At 47.3% G+C, this 21,202-nt stretch overlaps 1 long non-coding RNA gene across 1 annotated transcript; it reads left to right on the top strand.

Annotated features, from left to right (window-relative positions):
• The first annotated feature begins 306 nt into the window (after positions 1–306).
• Positions 307–20,091, top strand: LOC119089136. The gene is made up of 3 exons (XR_005092971.1): positions 307–1,071; positions 3,326–3,433; positions 16,600–20,091. It is a non-coding gene; the product is annotated as an uncharacterized LOC119089136 (long non-coding RNA).
• The last annotated feature ends 1,111 nt before the right edge of the window (positions 20,092–21,202 follow it).

The raw sequence follows: 21,202 nt of genomic DNA, 5'->3' as shown, positions 1-21,202 counted from the left end.
CACACGGCAAGCTGTGGAGGTCGGAGGATGGCTCTCCTGTTTCTCCCTCTCTCTGTGTGGCTGAGGTCAGACTCCTCAGCTATCGTGGCAAGTGCCTCTATCGGTTTACCATCTCCCCAATGCTTCTTTTAATGGCAGTTATCTTTTGCCTTCCTGATCTGAAAGACTATGAAACAAAGGCCTTTCTTTTCAAACCCACTAGCACCAGGCTGCACACACCGGGCAGCCGTTCTTAGGTGTGTGTGAGTGTGTGAGAATGTGCATGTATGCATATATATGTATGTGTGACACTGTACATGAGTGAGTGTGTGTACATTGGTGTCTCTGTGTGTGAATGAGAAAGAGAAAGAAAGAGAGATTTGTTTTGGTCTTACAAAGCTTTAAATAAAAAGCCTCCTTGCATTCCTTCTCTGGCAGGGAATTTCTCAAAAGGGAATTACTTTTCTGCCCTGTCCTTGTCTCCTGTGGCCTGTGGTCAGCATCTCTATCAGTGACATGGTTCAATACTGGCTTTAGATTTGACTCAAATGACCTTTGGCATGGACAGTCCAGAAAGGAATTTACTCAAATATCAGAGAGAGGCAGCTATTTATCTGTCCGGGCTGCACGTAGGAAGTCCTCCAGGACACATTCCTGCACTTGGCACTTGCTGAGAGGAGCCAACAAGGACTGAAGAGGCTGCTGGGAGCTCCCCAGTGTCCTGGCCAGTGAGGCAACAGGTGCACCTGGTGCTGTGGTGACCTCCCCAGGGGACATTTGCCCTGCCACTGCTGTGTCTCCAAGGTTACAGGCTGCTTTTCCTTCCCACAAGGCAGTGCGGCAGTGCTCTGGCTCCAACACAAGGCTGTGGAGGACAGAGGGAGAAGAGAGGAGAGTCGGATAGGACAGGCCATAGAGAGAATCCCTCTGCAGGGTTGCATGGCGACCACCATCTCACAGCACTCAGGGATCTCCCAGAAATGCCATCCATCATGTCGGGAGGCACGCCCATAGTAAGGTGTTTTCGGACCCCTGGGCTCTCTGGGTAGCAACAGCTCTGCCTGCCATCCTGGACCACACCACCTTCTTCAGGTGAGTCAGGATGGTTCCTGGAGAGGAACAAATACACAGAAAGGGAATTGACAGGGAAGGGAGTTACATCTAAGTGTCTGTGTTATGAGAAGAGTCTGTCTTTCTTCCCTCCTGCCCCCTCTTCTCTTCTTCCTGCCCATCAACAAGCGTAACTAAGAAACTTCATATATTCTAAATTAGCAAGAATCCTCCTCAAACAACCTCCTTTTCTCACGTCTGGTTTGCTGAGGATTGTTTAGACTCTCAATTCCCCACCCATTCAGCAAGATGTGAAATTGATGGAATATTATTCAGACTTTAAAAAGGAGGAAATTGGCAGGGTGTGATGGTACACATCTTTAGTCCTAGCACTCAGGAGGCAGGTAGATCTCTGTGAGTTCAAGGTCAGCCTGTCCTACATAGTGAATTCTAGGACAGCCAGGGCTATAGAGGAAAACCTTGTCTCTGAGAGACAGAGAGAGAGAGAGAGAGAGAGAGAGAGAGAGAGAGAAAGAGAGAGAGAGAGAGAAAGAAAGAGAAAGAAAGAAAGAGAAAGAAAGAAAGAGAGAAAGAGAGAGAGAGAAAGAAAAGTTCAAATGAAAAATAAACAGAACAGAGGAAACCCTGACATTCGCAATAGCACCTACCAAGTGAAACATGCCCAAGTGCAGGAAGGCTAATTCTCTACATGGCTTCTCTTACATGTAGAATTTAAAACAATGAAAAAGTAAAACTCACAGAAATAGTAGAAGGTGGATACCGGGGCTAGAGTCAGGAAGAGCAGGTGATGCCCAAAGGGTGCTGGCTTACTACACGATGACTAAGTTGTAGATATGATGTATAGCATGTGATTATGGGAGATGTCAGTCATACTTGAGATTCTCAAAGGAAGTGGTTCAGGTTTTTCGAGGCAGGGTTTCTCTGTGTAACAGCCCTGGCCGTCCTGGAACTCACTCTGTAGACCAAGCTGGTCTTGAACCCAGAGATCTGCCTGCCTCTGTATCCTGAGTGCTGGGTTAGAGGCATGCACCACCACTGCCTGGCAGTAGCTCAGTATTGTTCACACACACACACACACACACACACACACACACACACACACGTAGAGATAGAGAGGGAGAGCTAGCAAGAGAGAGGGAGCAGTGGAAATGAGCTCTACGTGAGAAGATGATTGTGTTAAGTATCGGGCTGTGATAAACATGTCCTGATGTAGACACAGATCGAAAGCCCTCTGTGTCTGTCACTGTGCTGCGCTGTGACCTGCCCCTCCCCATGCTCCTGTTGCCAGACCAGCCTGCTCCCTGCTTTCCCGTCACAGACCATAACCCATAGAATGAAAGCCCCTCCTTTAAAAGAGACAGTTAAAACATCTAATTCTTACTTGTCAATTGCACCTCTATAAAGCCTTGAAAACACCGATTGTGGCGACACATAACAGTGGTCCCAGCTCTTGAGAGGCTAAGGCAGGGGACTGGGGACTGGAGACCAGTCTCACCTACACGCTGAGTTTGAGGACAACCTGAGGTGCATATGACCCTGCTATATATATATATATATATATAATAATAAAAATAATATAATAATAAAAGTAATATATAATATATAAATATGAAATAAACCCCCTCCCCCTGTACATTGACTCAGTGGATAATAAACACATAGACAATACAGAAAATTTAAAATAAAAATAAACACATTGGTTTAATCATTTAAAAGTGTATGAAGTTGTTTGCATCTTTATAGCTAAAACACATGACAGAATTCTTCTGTTATATTTCTGGTCTTCTATCCATCTCTGAGCTTTTGATGAGAAACAGAGTCTCACCCTGTTCTCAGAACTGTAGAGGAAATTGAAACATGATACTGGAAAGTTGGGGGTGAATAGGACCTGGGGGCCCAGGCCTATAATCCTGGCTACCAGGGAGGCTGGGGCAGGAAGATCACAAGGTCAACCTAGTGGGACTCTGTCTCAAAATAAAGAGTAACCAGCTTGGGGTGTGGCTCAGGCGCAGAGCGCTCGCCCAGCAGGCACACAGCTGTGTCCAATCCCCTGGCACTGCAGTCACCAATAAAAAGACACTGGGGGGTAACAGAGCTCTGATTGACCCATTACATCCCCCTTCCCTGATGGCTGGGCAGGTGAACTTCCGACTGACCCATCACATACCCCCTTCCTACAGTTAAATATGGCTGGACAGGTGAACTTCCACTCAGGGAATGTGCACTGATGTGAATGTTACCTCTTGGCTACATCTTCCTGCCTGTGTCTCCACAGTCTTCTTCCCCTTCCCACACACTGGGACTCAGCCATGGAGGTGACTCAGCCTTGACTGATCATGGAGGAACCACAAGATGGAAGAACTATGGCTCCTTCTGTAAGGAGGTATGACAAGGCACTTCCAGGCCTGGAGGGCTTACCTTGGATAACCCCATAGGAAAGAAGTGGAGTTCTTAAGATGTGAAACTGTTGATGGGACTCTGTCAAAGCAATCAGACTTAGTCTTATGATTATGGGAAATGACATAGAAATGCTATTGCTGTTGAAAAGCCTACAGTATGTGACATTGTCTCAACAGCTGGGAGACGAGAAAATTGGTGTTGTTTACTGGAAAGTTGGTGTCATTTTTCTGTGGCAAAAACATTTGGCAAGGAAGTCACTTGCAAATAATTGAAGGACATCCCACATGCCTATTAAGCTCTTAGCTCTACAGGAAGCCTTTGCATAAAAACCACATTGTTAATGTGTGCTAGCTGCTCCTTCCGGCATTTTTTTGGCCAAAGTATCACAGAAAGAGTACGGTTAGAACTGGCCAGACGGCAGTGTCCACAGATAATGCATTCAGGATGCAGGTTTCTACAGAGTTGACAAGTCAGTTGCTTCTATGTCCTAACCAAGAAATCAACCAGGGTTGCCCAGAGCATCTTCCAAAGGCTACTGAAGCTTCCCAGCCAAACTAAGAGACACACTTAAGAAAGGTGAGACTCAAGGTCTGAGGATTTGTACTGAAGCCTGAAATTCCAGACAGACTCCAGGCAACCCACTCTTATGGGAGGTTGCTTGAGAGAAGGAAGCAGCTTAAGAACTGGGTCTATGAGAGACCTGGGGAGTTGACTGAAGACTTTCAAGAGAATTATACTGTCAAAGAAATTATAAGCCTCATCAGTTTGAAAAAGTCTGTACATGTTTAAGGCTTAAAGCGTCTGGGGGACCTTCCTGTTATCTCCAGACAGCAGTGTGAAGTCTTCACACCTCCCGGGGGCATGGCCCAAAGCTGGTTTTACACCATGCAAGAGGGGACAGTGGCACAGAACCTCCCAGAAGGCAAACTATCAGCCAGGAAGGACAACAGACACACAGTTCCATGACCACTTCAATTGGCCATGCCATTACATGTCATTGCTGGTCATTCATATTCACTGCAAGAAAGGCCCCAGGGCTCTGACTATTGTTGGATGACTTCTCAGTGCACACGTGTGCACATTTCCCTGGGTCTGTTCTGCTGAATGTAATAATGAATCATGAGATACTTCATTCAAAATGCCAACCTCACTCTATGTCCCAGTTCCTTTTCTTGTGGTGTATCTGTGGACCTTGGCTTCAGTCTTGTCTGTATTATCTCTGGATGTTTTGGTTTTTCCAGTCTGTGACTGGCCACTGGTACACAGCTGGGATTGCATTTACATCAGATTACCAACTGAGCCAAGTTTCTTTTCCTGTTGCCTACTGGCCACTTAAATGTTCTCTGTTGTGTCACTCAAAGCTTTTGGAGAGAGCTGAGTTGCATCACGTGTATCACTTTCTTCGCTGTGGCTTGTCTTCTCACTGTCTGGTCTCTGGGAAGGGTGCGATCACGTAATCTGATTAGCCCTATAAATAGTTTCATCAAAACCCTCAGTCTTAAGCCCTTCCTGTCAGCAGTTCACACATGGCCTGTGAAAGTGCATCCCATTGGTTTCCCAGACACAGTATAGGGACAATGTAGTTGGGTAATATTCTCATTTCAGAGAGTTTTCGAGGTCAGGGTCACCTACAGACGTCTGCAGTAGGGTAAATGTCAGACTGGCCCTATTGACTATGATTAAGATTGTCATAAAAGAACAAAGGGGGGCAAGAGAAATCAGACAAAGAAGATGATACCCAAGCCAAGAGGCAGCACTCTTAGATAAAGAGAGTATGGTACGTACACAAAATTGGATGCTATTGAGCCTTTACGCAGAAGGAAAATCTGCCATTTGTGAAAGCACAAATAAATCTGGAAGCCATGTGAATGACAGCAGAAGGCAGAAAGAAAACTGGCCCGTGGTCTCATCTAGATGTGGAATTTAAACAAGTTAAACTCACAGAAACGGAGGAAATGGCGGTTATCAGAGCTGAGGCAGGACTGGGGTCATGCTGGTCACACAACACATTCCAGGTAGGAGGAACACATTCAAGGAGACTACTGTACTGCACGAGACTATGATTCACGAAACTATATTTGCATAAAACGTCAGGAGGAGAAGCGGGACAGGAAAAAGACAGGAGGAGGCGAGGGAGGGAAGAAGGAACACATCAAGCATTTGGAGGGAGGGAGGGAGAAAACGTGTATTCACTGACAGCAAAACTCTTAATCTACATCCAGGATGGAGTCCAATCAGCAGAAACTGCTGGGCAATGGCATCATCCCTTCTACGTCATTCCATTCTGGGATGACATTTTTCATCTCAAGTATTTGGAGACTAAATACTTAACAGCAATAACCCACCCTACATGTAAATCAATTTATTGATTAAGGTAATTACAAAGTTATCACCATGAAGTAATAAACTTCAAACTCCATGCATCTTGAGATCATTCTAATTGCTACCTAAAAGGTGGCAGTCCAAAGTCTGGAGAAAGGAATGTTAAGATGTACCAAGGTTCACCAAGAGTCCCTGAGAACTGGTCTAGCAGATGTGAGCATTCCTGTCACTCCAGGAAGCTGTTTCCAGCTGGACACAAGAACTTCCACCCTGACTAGAGGCCTGGAACTGGAGTAAACAGGAGCAGATGGGGACACCTGTTGAGAACTGTTAGCAGAGACACTCTGCAAGGGAAAGTCAGAGAACCAGGAAAGAACTGTACCAGAACCATGGGCTCATCAACCCATGTGTGCCAGTCTCTGTGGTAGAGGCAGAATTGAAGATACTAGAGAGAAAATGGGCTCTCAGGTCTTTTGGCCCGTGTAAATGGTAGGGCAGCAGTGGGAAGACCTTGGGAATGAATCACTTCAGTGGGTTCTTGTAGCCTGAAGTTCCTCCAGGCTTGCCTAGCCCACAGTCTGGATGAATCTCTCCCACCCACAGACCGGCAGCCACTTATAAAATAATCACTTAGGCTTAATATTAATTACAAACTGTATGGCCTATGGCTCAAGCTTCTTGTTAGCTAGCTCTTATAACTCAACCCATTTCTATTCATCTATGTATCGCCATGTGTTCTGTGGCTTTACCTGTGTCCATTACATGTTGCTCCTTGGACAGTGGGCTAGCATCTCCCCGACTCTGCCCTTCTTCTCTCTGTATCTCTGCTTGGATTTCCTGCCTGCCTCTAAGCTGCCTTGCTATAGGCCAAAGCTGCTCTATTTATTAGCCAATGTGAGCAGCACATATATTCACAGCGTACAGAAAGACATCCCATAGCAGGTCCTGGGCTGTCTCCCTTCTGTGTGTTGGTCTCATCTTTAGGCTGGTTTCTGTCATTGTGCCCTAAGAGCTCCTCTGGACACCAGTATTCACAAAAGAGAATAGATATCTTTTATCTGTTGTGGGAATTCGATCTGCCAATGACTTTGGGGTATCTGGCCCAATAGAGGTGTGTTTTTTTTTCTGGGTATGTGACTGCTTAAAACTGAGGAGGGGTGCCTGTTCGCTCTCTCTTGGGGTGATTGGGGACTGGACGGCTGGTTCCAACGGAGGAAGATGACAATGGCTGTTTACTTTGCTCTGTATCCGTGAGTGTACTTCTCCCAATTTTATATCTTAATAAATCCTTGATAACGTTTAACAGACTCTCGTGGATTCGCTTAACATTTATTCAAAAATATCTAGTCATTTCTGCCTTGCGTACCTCTGATCCAAACTGGATGCTGTAGTTTGGAAGTATTTTGTCCCCCAAGAATTTCTATTTAGGAGGTGGTGGTAAGAGTGGTAGAGCATAATGGTTAGAGCCTAATGCAAGATGGGTAAGGTTACTGGGGACATCATCTTAGGAAGGAATTGTCATAGTTCTTATAGGACTCTATTAGGAAAAAGAAAAGATAGTGGTGTGGTGATAATACACCTATTTTCCTAGTACTTGGGAGGAAGAAGCAGGAGGATCAGGAGTTCAAGGCCAGCTTGGGCTACCTGAGACCTTGTCTCAAAACAAAACAAAATCAAAAGGACAATGGTTCAGCGGATAAAGTGCTTGATGTGCAAGTACAAGGACCTGAGTTCAGATCCCTGGCACCCTTGTAAAAAGCTGGGTATGGCTGGGCCCATTTACAACACCTACGGGACCAAGTTGCTGGACTATGACAGATGGATTTGGTTTTCTGTTTGTTTGGTTGGTTGTTTGGTTGGCTTTTGGTTTTTCAAGACAGGGTTTCTTGTGTAGCCCCAGCTGTCCTGGAACTCCCTCTGTAGACCAGACCTCTGCCTCCCAAGTGCTAGGATTAAAGACGTGCGCCATCACATCTAGCCAACAGATGGGGTTTTGAGAGACATGGATATTGAAGTGCATCCCAGGCTAAGGGAACAATATGAGCCTTCACTGTGACCCAGGCCACAGCACCACCCAGCGAGGACAGTGAGGACTTTGAAGACAGTGTGGACAGTGTGGACAGCGGCAATTTAGGAGAGGAAAGAACTGAATTAGATTTAGTAATGCTAAAACATCCATGTGCAAATATCTGGGGAAAGACAGAGAGGACTGGGAAGGAGCTGCTGGGGACTGTCAGCATAAAAGACAGACAGCCATTTGTTAAATGCTATACATGGGCTGAGTCAAGGACCTTCCTTACACTGTTCCTTTATGTCTTCAGAATCTTCCAGAGAAACTCCTTTTGTTTTGTTTGGAGATAGAATCTCTATAGCCTCAAACTTGCTACTTAGCTGAGGGTGGCTTTGAACTCCTCATCATCTTGCCTCCACTTCCCAGGTGCTAGGATGCTAGGTGTGGGCTGCTGAGCACTACTGTGGTATCAATATTTCCATCACAATTTTATTAAAATGCAAATAGATACACAAAAAGTTATTTACCAAGCCATACAGCCAATAAGTGGGATTCAAACCTGGTACTCTAGAACCTAGATGCTGGAGAGATGGGCATGGGTAAGCTGGTTCAGGAATAGAGAAAGCCAATCCCCAGTCATTAGCTCCAAAATGCAGCAGTCCTCAATCTATGTGACTGCTCTGACTGTATATTTGATGACAATTGTTTGCTGTATAGAGCCTTTCTTCTTATGTCATCTGGGCTCCTTTTGGCTACAAGTACCTTGAAACACTGACTCGGCAGGCTAAAGCCATACTACAAAATGCCACCATGTAACAGGAGTGCCAATGTGTGCATCTCTGGAGTTAATTCCATGGCTCCAGGTCACTGAGAACTCCGTCACCCCATCTACTCTGCATCCTCAGTGGTTACTCCTTGAAGCTGTTCTCCTGATGGACAAAAAACAGCTGCCAGAGTTGAAGTTCCTGTCAACCCACAGTGGACTGGCAACACCCACGGGAAATGGGTGGCCATCTCTGTCGTGTCCTTCTTTTATTCATGAAGAAACCTAGAAGGTCTGCCTTCATATCTTGCTGCCTGTAATTGTGTTACACACCCATCCATAACCAGTCACTAGCAAAACTACCAGCAAAAGGAACGGATTGCCGGACTGGTTTGGTGAAGTTCATGGCCGTGTGGAAGACAACAGATCAACACAGTCAGGGCCCTCTCGGGAAGGAGAAGGCCAGGATGGAGTGAGGACGGAGCAGGCCAGGGCAGTGGGGTGGGAGATGAGAGGTGTGGTGCTGAGATCACCTTGTCTTGGCCATCCGTGTGCTGGCTCCCGTTTGCTGTGTTCTCTGCTGCAGTGGGAGAGGATCTACTCTCTGTGTGTTTGGTGGTTTGAATAAGAATGGCCTCATAGGCTCATGTATTTAAATGCTCACTCACCAGAGAATGGCACTATTTGAAAGGACTAGGAAATATGGCCCTTATTGGAGTGGGTGTGGCCTTGTTGGAGGAAGTGTGTCACTGGGGTGTGCTTTGAGGTTTCCAAAGTCCAAGTCAGGCCCAGTGTCTCTCTCTTTCAGCCTGCTGACTAGGATGCAGCTCTAGGCACACTGCCATGCTCCCTGCCATGATGATGATGATGATGAACTAAAATTTCAACTCTCTGAAACCATAAGCAAGGCCCCAATAAAATGCCTTGGTCATGGTGTCTCTTCATAGCAATAGAACAGTATCTAAACAATGTGTAAAACACACATACATATGAGTCTGTGAACAAAATCGCAGTGTATCTGTAGTGTTGAAAATTTCACAGGAGGACTGGAGAGATGGCTTAGTGACTAAGAGCACTGACTGCTCTTCTAAAGGACTGGGGTTCGATTCCCAGCACCCACATGGCAGCTCACAGCTGTCTGTAACTCCAGTTTCAGGGGACCTGACACTCATGGCAAAACACCAATGCACATTAAATAAAAATAAATAAATTTTAAATTTTTCATAGGAAAGTGGTTGGGGAACAATATCTAAATAAGATCCCTGGAGTCAGGAGTGCTAATGGGAAAAACTGAACTCTGACATACACACATGCATTTCTTTGAGGTAGTGGGGGCACCAAGCAAACGTGACCTGCACAGTGGAGAACTGGGCTGTGCTCAGGGCAGCATCGGAAGGACGCATACAAAGCACGCTCTGACTCCCTCTCTGTTCTGCCTCCGTACGGTTCCGAACAGAGTAGCTCATTCAATGTCTGTCTCTGTCATTCACCTGCTGAGTGTACGGCAGGCGCTAACTGCTAAGTCTTCACTCTGCACAGGATTCAGTGATTGTCTTTCTTAGATGATGAAAAAAAAACACTAGTATTGAGAATTTCAGTGATGGGAGTCTTCACTTTCCACGGGAGAACAAGATTGTAAAGATGGCTGGAGCCAGCCAGGCTGAAACCAAAAATATGATCCATAGCCGTGATCCATAGGACACACCGCTTTTTAACCCTTCTTTTTTTTTTTTTTCCCTAAAGACTAAGCATTTTTGCTGGGCGGCGGTGGTGGCGCACGCCTTTAATCCCAGCACTTGGGAGGCAGAGCCAGGCGGATCTCTGTGAGTTCGAGGCCAGCCTGGTCTACAGAGCGAGATCCAGGACAGGCAACAAAACTACACAGAGAAACCTTGTCTCGAAAAAACAAACAAATAAAAACAAAAAACAAACAAAGAGCAAGCATTCTTTAGAGCTGGTTGTAAATATATAGGGGACAAAAACCGACAGCTCCAAAGCGAGTACTAACTTAATTCCTCATAGTTTACAAACAAAGACTCCTCCAAAGCAGCCAGAACAGTGCGGTCCTGTGAGTGACCCGGGGAGAGTGCTTTTCCATCCTCACACTCCTGAGTTTGGAAACGTCTCAACCTTGCACTTGGGCACTGTGAGTGATCACCAGGGAGCCTGTGGTGTGAGGTTTCACTTTGCTGTCCTTTCTCTGGGAACAAAACTGCTTTCCCTGTTAGGTCAGTGTGTTGCCTCCCCTGAGCTCCTAAGCTCAGAGGGGAGTCTCAGCCGAGCGTACCCTGCATTCCCACAGCCACTTATGCCTGGCTAATTTCACGCCCAAGGTCACACTTTTCCTGGCTTCAGCACGCTGTCGTTTTCACACTGATTCCCCCGTCCAGGTTATCTGTTCCTGTCAAATGTCTGGTGGATTCATCTTGAGGAGACTAAGCAGGTTTGCTGGGTGTGAACTAACGGACGGTGTGAGAGGTGACGTGGCTGCCGCTGACAGTGGTGTGTATCTGGTATTCACCAGTGACCTGTGCACACAGGAGTCACTTGTTCCTGGTGCAGTCAGTTGCTCACGCTGACGTGCTACAGAGTCTGAAAGGGTGACCCAGACTGTGTCAGTGTTAACTACACCACGGGGACAGAATCCGTGCATTCTAAAGCCATGCAAACTGAGGGGCGCTGGTCTAGAAACAGGCAAATTAGTGTAAGACCACACGAGCCCCACCCGTGCCCAGCATCCCGCTTCAACCCTCCCGTGCTCAGCCAGTCGTGCCCACACGGCTGCACCCGCTCCACCCTCCCTGCACTCTACGTCACTCCGGGTGTCTCTGCGTAAACACATCCATTCCCAGTTAAAACCCGTGCATTAACTCAGCTGTCAAACTTCAGTCAGAGACAGAAACGTTGTGTCCGCAGCCAGTCGGGAGTCGTGGCAAGGGGCACTGATGGTGACAGGGTGCACCGATGGTGACAGGGTGCACTGATGGTGACAAGGTGCACTCACTGATGGTGACAGGGTGCACCGATGGTGACAGGGTGCACCGATGGTGACAGGGTGCACTGATGGTGACAGGGTGCACCGATGGTGACAGGGTGCACTGATGGTGACAGGGTGCACTGATGGTGACAGGGTGCACTGATGGTGAAAAGGTGCACTGATGGTGACAGGGTGCACTGATGGTGACAGGGTGCACTGATGGTGACAGGGTGCACTGATGGTGACAGGGTGCACTGATGGTGACAGGGTGCACTGATGGTGACAAGGTGCACTGATGGTGAAAAGGTGCACTGATGGTGAAAAGGTGCACTGATGGTGACAAGGTGCACTGATGGTGACAGGGTGCACCGATGGTGACAGGGTGCACTGATGATGACAAGGTGCACTGATGGTGACAGGGTGCACTCACTGATGGTGACAGGGTGCACTCACTGATGGTGACAGGGTGCACCGGTGAGTCTTTGCTCTATTCCGACAACAACCCTGTCGGTTATGATTGACTCTTGAGACAACTGAGGCACAGACAGGGCTCAGAGGTTTAACGACGATCAACTACAGGAAAATGAGTGTTCGCGGCGTCAGACTCAGATCCAGATTCCACATCCGGTCTCTGCTGTAAACGTCACCGGACGAAAGGGCCTCCTGCCCACTGCTGACTCTCCTGCGCCTGCGCTCCCGGCACTGTGGCCCGGTCCTTCTCTTCACCTCCAGCCTCACTAGACGGAACATACTTGAAAATGAGAGAGAACTCAACCAAACAGGGCTCCCGCAGAGCCTTGCCCAGGTCTTTCCTCTGCTTTCCCGTGGGTATTGCGGTTCCCAGGGCCCCGCGTGTGTCCGGGCAGCCCTGCAGCCTGCAGAGGAGGGTGAGGAGGAGTCCACGCTGCTGCAAACCCGCCCCAGAAGGCCTTCTCTGCCACCCGCTCACAAGCTCCAGAGAGCAGATCATTGCCTCGAACCCTGCTAGGCCTCCAGTTTGGCCCGAGCTGCACCTAGGCTACACTGTTCTGTCCCTGCTCCAAACACCCTCTCTGGACAGCGGCCTCCAGGGGCGGAACATCTGGCCTGAGAAGGAATGTTGCCTGTGGAGCCTGGATACTGTGAAGACAGCAGAAGAGTGTGCAGGTGGTCGGGGGTGCGAGAGAGGAGGAGGAAGGTCCAGCCTTCCTTCTGTGGGATTCCCTCTGCGTGGCCAGCAATTCTAATGGCTGCGGATTCTTCAAGCATTGGTAGAGAAGGTCTTATGATGGCTTCTCCATGTCCTTTTTCTCTTTTCTACCAAAGCTGACTTCCCTGTAAGTCTTTCTTTTATCAGAACAAAACACATACTCTCCCCTTTCCCTAAAGGAGTCAGTCACCAAGTGGGGTCCTTTCTGCCCCTTGGACTGGAGTTTCAGAAGTGACTCTGGGCGTCCCTGGGACACTCAAGGGAGGAGGTCAAATGCCCTGAGGACAGTGGACTGGAGGCTGTGGAAAGAAGGAGGGAAAGGTGACCCAGTTTGCTGTTGACTTAGGCCCCAAGCATCCAGCCTTGTACCCAACATCCCATGGGCCAAAAAGACAGTACTGATTTGTGTGCCCGAGCTTACCTCCACTCTCAAATACCTATTCTGTGATAGCATTCACATACTCTTTCCTTTGAGGAATTTCCTTACCCCATCCAAATGACTCCAAGGCAACAGCCAATCATGAAACCCTTCTGCCCTCACAGTGGTGGGCATGCAACCCAGAGCTGGCCAATCAGATCCTTCTCCTTGGCATTGTCTCTATGGATACCAGAAAAGAGACGCCACCTTTCCCTCCAGGTTGCTAACTGAAGTTAAACTATTTGCAAGAACTGCCACCCCTTGTATAGAGGTTGCCCATTGGCTGTGAGAAATAAGGAAGCGTGCGCGTGCGTGCGTGTCTGTCTGTCTGTCTTGTCTGTCTGTCTGACTGTCTGCCTGGTCTGTCTGTCTGTCTTGTCTGTCTGTCTGACTGTCTGCCTGGACCTGGCCCCTTTATTTATCTTCTGGATTGTCATAATGTTTGTTAGAAAGAAAGCTTATTTACGTTGAATTCTCAACACTTCGAATCCTCATGGACTCCTTCCGTCCTCCCGACAATCCTGTGGGGCAGCCGAGGCACAGACTGACCCAGACAGCGTAGAGGAGCGAGGGTTCCCAGTAGAGCCCTGATCCTCAAGTTCTGCAGCAGGTCCGTCCCTCTTGCCAGCTGCCTCTCTCAGACGGGCAGCTCTGCTCTACCCCAGAGAAGCACAGCTGGCAAGGGGACCTAGAGCTCCGTAGTTGACAGCAGCACATCGCTGCCACGGATACAAGCACGGTTCAGCAAGCTCCACCGGGGAGAATTATTCCACCCCAGACTGTCCCTTCTTCACCCCACCCCAGTTTGGGGGATTCCTGTTTCCTGAATGCTGAAGGAAACCCCAAAGTGACCAGTCCTCCAAAGCACTTCAGGCTGTTAGGGACACTGGCCATTGTACAGCAACCTTCAGCAGAAAGAGCTACATCCTCCAGCCCCCTCCTGCAGAGCCCAGTGTCGTCTGCTCCTGCTTGCAGTTTCCCTGGAAACTTGGCTCCCCAAAGCAACTGCCTCAGCCCTGTCTAGTGCCAGTCACTGCTCTCCCTGTTCCCTGGATCCCATTGCTTCCTGCTCCGGCTGCAGCGAGCCCGCGGCTGAGTGGGACTTGGAAAACGTAAATAGGTATTTTTATCACCCAAACATCTGCTGAGAGAAATTAATTTGCACTTGTCACTTGCAAGGCATTTGCAAAGGTGTGCAACACACTCACTCTGTTGTTTAATATTGGTTTTCAACCATTTCTTTTTCTTATTCTTCCACTGCTTTCAAGTTGGGCAAAATAACTGAGTGGGCCTACCTCTCCCTTTCTTATGAAAGTGGACAAATTACTGAAAATTACTATCAAGGGACCTGTATAAATTGTATTTGGCAAGATCAGGTGTGCATGTGCCAGAGCCATCAAATCATACATGACTATGATCCTGCTGCAGTGCATAATTGTCTATAGGTACAACTACAAGAAAGTTACAAAGCCAAGCATGATGGTGCACACCTCCCCGCACTGGGGAGAGGCAGGCCCACCAGCCTGGGCTACACATAGCAACCCTGTCAGGAAAAAACGAAAAAAGGAAATGAATACAAACAATGAAGGTTCATGTTCAACACATACCACTGGTCGCAGATTTCAACTACCTTGGCACAGTGGAGCTAAACTAGCAGTGACTCATGGCTGACAGCGAGAACGGCAGCCATCGGAGGGCCTGGCCCACTCGGGACATGTGATGAGGAAGCACTCGCCCTGCTAATGCAGAAACCAGTTGGGCTGCTGCGGTGATGTGTGTCAGACTTCCTGGAAGAATGCTAAACCAGAATCTTCAAAATTTGGTCCACCTTGATTTTTGCTTACGGATTTCACTGAGCAAGTTGTGATTAAATAGGTCTTAGAGGTACATAAAGTGAAGATGTTACAGTCTGGATTCAGACTGTCTTCCAAAGACTCAAATGTTCGCTCCCCAGTGAGGCCATGTTCAGTTGGGGAGTAAGTTTAGGGGAAGTGATTGGTTCTTGAGAGCTCTGACTTCATTCATGGAATCATCTACTGATGGGTTCGTAGTGTGGTGGGCTCTTAGGAGGTGGGACCTTGTTTAAGGGAGTCAGGTTTTGGGGGTCCTATCCTGTCCTCTGCATTTACCACAGACGCAGCACCAATGGAGCCCACACAACCACAGACCGTGACTTGTGGAAATGTGAGCAGAATCCATCCTTGCTCCTGTAAGCGGCTCTGCTCTTCCGTCTTTTGTCACAGTGCTGAGGAACTGAGTAGCATATAGGGCATACGGTTTGCCATTAGTTTAGCTCAAAAGAGTACAGGCGAGATTTGCTTTTTCTGAGTCAGTTTCTAGGTCACATGGACCTGAGGTAGAAGGTGCTGGAACATAGCTAAATCATTCTTAGGAATTTTAGACAAGACACAAGACTGAGAACCAGAGATGTCTGTCACTGGCTTTCCACTCTAAGAGTTAGAGTGGAACACTCAGGCACTGACTAAGCATTCCAGCCAGATGAGTTATTGCATAGGTTAGTTTGTCTTGGAAGGTTCTCGTACTTGCTAATTTAAAACAAACAAACAACAATGACCAGAAAAAAAAAAAAAGCATCTTAGAGCAATGAACATTGAGACTGGCAACTCACAAAAGACTGGAAATATTTTAATTGTACCTTAAAAATTAACTGAAGAAAGATCAGGGAGTAGTCTGGCAGACACCCACAACCCTGGCCTCCAAGGGCATTGTACCTGGGCATTTCTACCTTAGAAAACAACACTTGTCATCGTATAACACTTAAGCTCACACATCTGCATGTGCTCCTGTCTCCAGAGAGCCGGTGTCATTTCTGAGGTGCCCTGAGGTAATCCGCATCTCTCTGGCCTCATTTTCCTTCTTCCTCCAACCCTCTCCTCTGCTGCCTTGGGTTTGGATTCCTCCTAACGTTTTCATTTCTCTCTTGTTCATTTTGCTCTTTCTCGGTTTCTGCTTTAACAGTTCTCTTAGCTTTTGCTCAGCCTCAGATAGATCTTTTTAGGGTTAACCAGAGTCCAAGATGTGGCACATCCTGTTCTACTCCAACCTAGACTTGTGGAGTCTGTTCTGAAATATCAAAATATTTATCTTTCCGAGTGAGTTAGGCAGACCTCCCATGGAAAGTCCTTTGTTTCTAGACAGATTCTGGAATCGGGAGTGGGTTTGTGCATTAAAAGCCACTGGTGCATGGGGTAGGCCATCTACCTGTCTAGCCTGGATGAGTCAGCTAGCACAAGCTGCGAAATCTAAAGTTCAAGGTCACGGAGGTTTCTTAGGGCTTCATTGTGCCCCACCTCTCCAGATTCACAGTTCAAGTCCTGACTACCTCAGAATAGGACCTCACTCAGAGACATGACCTTAGAAGAGGCAAACAAGTTACACAACATTAAAATGAAGTTTAAAATGAAGCCGTACAAGCCCTAATCTAAATGATGGGTCTCTTTCTATACAGGGGAGATGAAGGACAGCTACACAGAGAGGGAAGATCGGCCACAGGAAAACTGCAGGGAAGAATGGCTACCTGCCTGCCACGGAAGGAGGCCTGGAGCAGATCTTCACCTCAGAGCTCTCAGAGGGATTCTATCTACATTCTGATCTCTGACTCCTGGCCTTCAACCCCGAAGGAAAATGTTATTCTGTTATAAGTGACACAGCTTATCGTACAGCATAACAGCCCTAGAAAGCTAGTGGAGGAGCATCAGGGCTCAGCAGACCCAGTGTCCCACTTTGTCATAGAGTTGTCTTAAGAATGAAATGGTCTAAGAGAAACAACAAACTTCAGAAATAAGCCTGTGATGAAGAGGAAAGAGACTGGTGCTTGTTTCCGAAGAACTCGGTGTATAAGAGCCACCGGTAAAGGAAGGCTCCAAGACTCTAAAGACAGGCAGACAAGCCCGAGGCTGCACAGAATGCATGCAGCAGAGACTTACGGATGGAAGTGTATCTTGAGCAGCAGCAAAACAGCAGGGTCCTCATAGCTCAAGAAGGAAGAAGGGATTGACATGCTAAGCCAGACAGAGGTGGACTGTGACCAATTGGAATGTGCCACGCCTTTCCCGGGTCTGTATGTAGCATGAAAATACTTGGCTCTGTCAATGACTGTGTTGATCCCACAGAGTTTGGAATATGTGCCAGCGTCACCTGATACCCCAAATGGTAGTCATGGCTGGCAAGATGAGTCAGTGGGTGAAGGCACTTGCACCACACCTGACAGGCTGAGCTCAATCTCCAGGACTCACATGGTAGAAAGAAAGAAGCGACTCCCTAAAGTTGACCTCTCAACTGTACATGGGTGCCATGCACGTGCATGTGCATGCATACACACTCATCACCACATAAATAAATTAGAAATGTAATTTTGAAATGGTAACCATAACCAAGATGTGTATGGTTGGCTCAAGCTAGGTGCATACTGTGCTCACAGAGTGCTCTTTGATGCCATACTCAAAGTTCCTGCATTTAAAATGGCTTCTCTTCAGGTGTGCCCGAATCCCTTTCCACAGCTTGTTCCTTCTCTCCACAGCATTGATCGTCTTCTAATGGTCTCTGCTGTTGGTTATTTGTCTCTTTCCACTAGGAGGGAAGAAGCTCAGTGAGGTCAAGGCTTGGGGTTTTTCATAGCTGTCTCCTCAGCACTTGCCAGCCCAGGAGGGTCCTCACTGGCTGGTCCGTGCTGAGTCCACATTTCATTTCTTCTTTCTTCCTTCTCACTTCTTCAGGCCACACTTACCGATCCTCTGGAACCTAGACCTGCATATAAACATACAGAGAGATAGGATTGTGGCATGGTGTATAACGTGTACTCTGAGAGCTAGTAGTTAAGAGTGGGATGAAAGAACCTGTATTTGCCAATGGCCAGCTATCATTTGGTAAACTGCAGCCAATGAGACAATGGAGGTGAAGTTCTTTCTTATTCTGAGAACAAATAGAAAGAAACAAATGTGTCACAATTTCTCCTCCCAAGAATGTGCTTCCTTCACATCCAATATAAACGTGGGACATCTTCTCATCTTTACCATGCGAAACACCCACAGGATACACAAGGAACACAAGGGTGTGTGCAGTCTAGGGAACTAACTTGCACACTGTTTCCTGGAGATATATACATCTTCTCCCAAAGGACCCCTCCCAGGCCTCTCTGCCCTAGTTTAGACCCCCTCTTCCATTCTTTCACAAGAACATTTCCATCACTCTACTGAGCACACTGCATTTCCATAGTGCTTGTTTTCTCTCTGGCTTTCTCTCTTGTTTTCTTTCTTATCTCCCCTTCCTCCCTCCCTACCTCCCTTCCTTCTTTCCTCCCTCTCTTTCTTCTTTTTCTTTGTGGTATTGGAGACTAAACCCAGGGCCTCACAAATGCTAGACAAGTGATCTACACCTCCAGCCCCTGTTTTTCTTCACTATAACAAAATACCTGAGGCTGGGTAATTCTATAAAGAAAAAGATGCCTGTTTATCTCAGAGTACTGGAGACTCAAGAGCATGGTGCCCACATCAGCTCAGCTCTGTAAGGTCCTCAGCAGGAATGCATCACAACAGTGAGTGGGTGGTGGAAGAAACAGATCATAGGATAAGGCATGAAGCCAGAGAATGTTCCAGGGTCAAGTTTGGACTTTCCTAAGAACTCTCTCTGGCAAGAAAGCTACTAACTAAATGGACTCCACAAGAAACAGCAATCCCTTCAGGAAGCATACCCCCAATGACTTCAGGACTAGGCTCCACCTCTTGAAGGTCTCACAACTTCTTACACTATTACATGGGTACCAAGCTTTAAACATACACTCCTTTGATGGACAAACCACAGCAACCAGTAACTAGGGAGCAAGTGAAGGGCATGGATCAAACGTGGCTCACTGTGTGGTACCGACCTTATTATGTAGGTCCAGCCCAAGAGCTGAAATAGCCAACAATGAGTATGTTAAAGGAAGGCTTACTGCAGGTCCTTGGAACAGAACAGTGGACCAACTTGATGTGATATCAATAAATCAGAGCAGAGATGTGCAAAGCCTCTTTATAGATGAAAATGAAGGTCTCCTGGACATGCAAAGTGGGATTGTCACCTGATGCATATGTGAACACCTAGGACTGTGATGTGGTATGGCAACTGTCAATTCAAAACCTTGGTAGGAAATGGGGGACTAAGACCCTCAGAATGCAAAGTGGCTGGACTTGGGGCACAGGTATCAGACCTTCCTGGGAACAGGCTGATGGCAATGAAACCCCAAAGGTGGGGGAAAGGTCCACTGGGTAATGGAAGTGCTATGAGGCAGGTAATATGGATGTGGAGTTCAAATACAATAGATGGAGTCAGCCTGAGCCTTTCTCTGCCCCCTGAGGCATGATGGTGTTTACGTTTTAAAGAGAAAAAAAGTACAGGAGAGACAAAGCTGTGGATGTCTCTCTTCTGAGGGAAGAAGTAAGGCTCTCTACTTGATGCTTCCCATGTGGAAAGAATGAGGACAGGCTCTGCTTGCTGGCCGGAGCAACAAGCCTGTGGTTTCACAATCCTGGGTGGGTGAGGGGCAACATCCTGCCTGTTCATTCACTCATTCATTGAGACATTTCTAAGCCAAACACTAGATCCTGAAGATACAAAAGTAAATGTTCACAGTCAATCCAACTAAAACCGTCACATCCTGGATCTGTGTAACCCATAATGCAGTTGGAAAAGGTGCTCTCTGGCAGCCTCCCTGGGCAGGAAGTGGTTAGGGAAGACACCTCGCACAGCCATGGCAAAGCTGGCCAAGCCGAACTGAAGACAAGGAAGAGAGTAGAACTCCCTTGGGACAGTCTGGAACTACAATAACAGGGTTCTTGCTGGGAATGTTGACAAAGACTATTAGAGCAGAAAAATGGCCCCAATTAGGCTACAGGTACAGCCATAGTTGCTGTGGATATCACTCTATGTAAATAAAACACTGATGGCCAGTGACCAGGCAGGAAGTATAGGCGGGACAAAGAGAGAGGAGAATTGGGGAAACAGGAAGAAGGAGGAGAGAGACTGCAGCCACCGCCAGGACAAGCAGCATGCAGAGACTTTGGTAAGCCACCAGCCATGTGGCAAGGTATAGATTTATAGAAATGGGTTAATTTAAGATAAAAGAGCAGTTAGCAAGAAGCCTGCCACGGCCATACAGTTTATAAGTGATATAAGCGTCTGAGTGATTATTTTATAAGTGGATTGTGGGACTGTGGGGCTTGGGGAACCTGGAGAGAAGCCCTCCAGCAACAAATGGCGCCCAACGGCTCGAGTTTCCACCTTAAACCTGAGAATATTTAATAACCAATTCTAAACAGAGCCAAAACCAGGTTCCTGCTTCTTGTCTCATACGGACAGCTAGATGTGGCAAAACGCAGGTTTGAACACTGGCGGGTTCCTGGCGGGTGCGTTTGACCGGCAGTATGGCGGAAATGAGGCATCTACCAGCGGCAAATTAAGCTGTGTGGTAGATTTAGTCTTTACTAGTATTTAAAAAAAAAAAAAAAGAGGTTTCTGGGCTACACGCTGCTTTGATAAAAGCTTAGACCCACTATTTCTGAGACTTGATGACTCCCAGAGCTGGCGGAAAACGTACCACTGCCATGTTGGGAAGCTGAAGTGGGCGGAGCCAGCAGCCACAGCGCGTTTCAGGCTTACAATGGTACAGTTTAAAGCAATAGGCTCAAGGCTCAAGGTAATATAAAACATAAGCCACATAAAGATGGCTACCACACAGAGAATCTGGATTATGTTCTCTTTGATATTCATAATTAAAGAAAAACATTTGATTACAAAAGCTGTTGAGTTATGCCAAAATGTATATTTTAAAGGTACCTTGACTTCAAAATTTGTATATAAGGATATGTTACTTTGGAAAAGAGGTTCTGCTTTTGTTTCCACAGAAAGCCAGAGGCTGTGGACTTGTTCCAGATTAAGATACATCAGGTTTCACCAGCCAAGACCCCCTGAAAGGACTCCGATGACACCATGGCCCAGATGATCCAACATCCAGATCGGTTTCAAGGCAACTGGTTCACACAATACAACCTCACGGACTACCCCATAGGTCTAAAATT

The sequence above is a fragment of the Peromyscus leucopus genome, chromosome 15 (assembly GCF_004664715.2).
Source record: "Peromyscus leucopus breed LL Stock chromosome 15, UCI_PerLeu_2.1, whole genome shotgun sequence".
NCBI classification, from domain to species: Eukaryota; Metazoa; Chordata; class Mammalia; order Rodentia; family Cricetidae; genus Peromyscus; species Peromyscus leucopus.
This window is presented reverse-complemented; position numbering and strand designations above follow the sequence as displayed.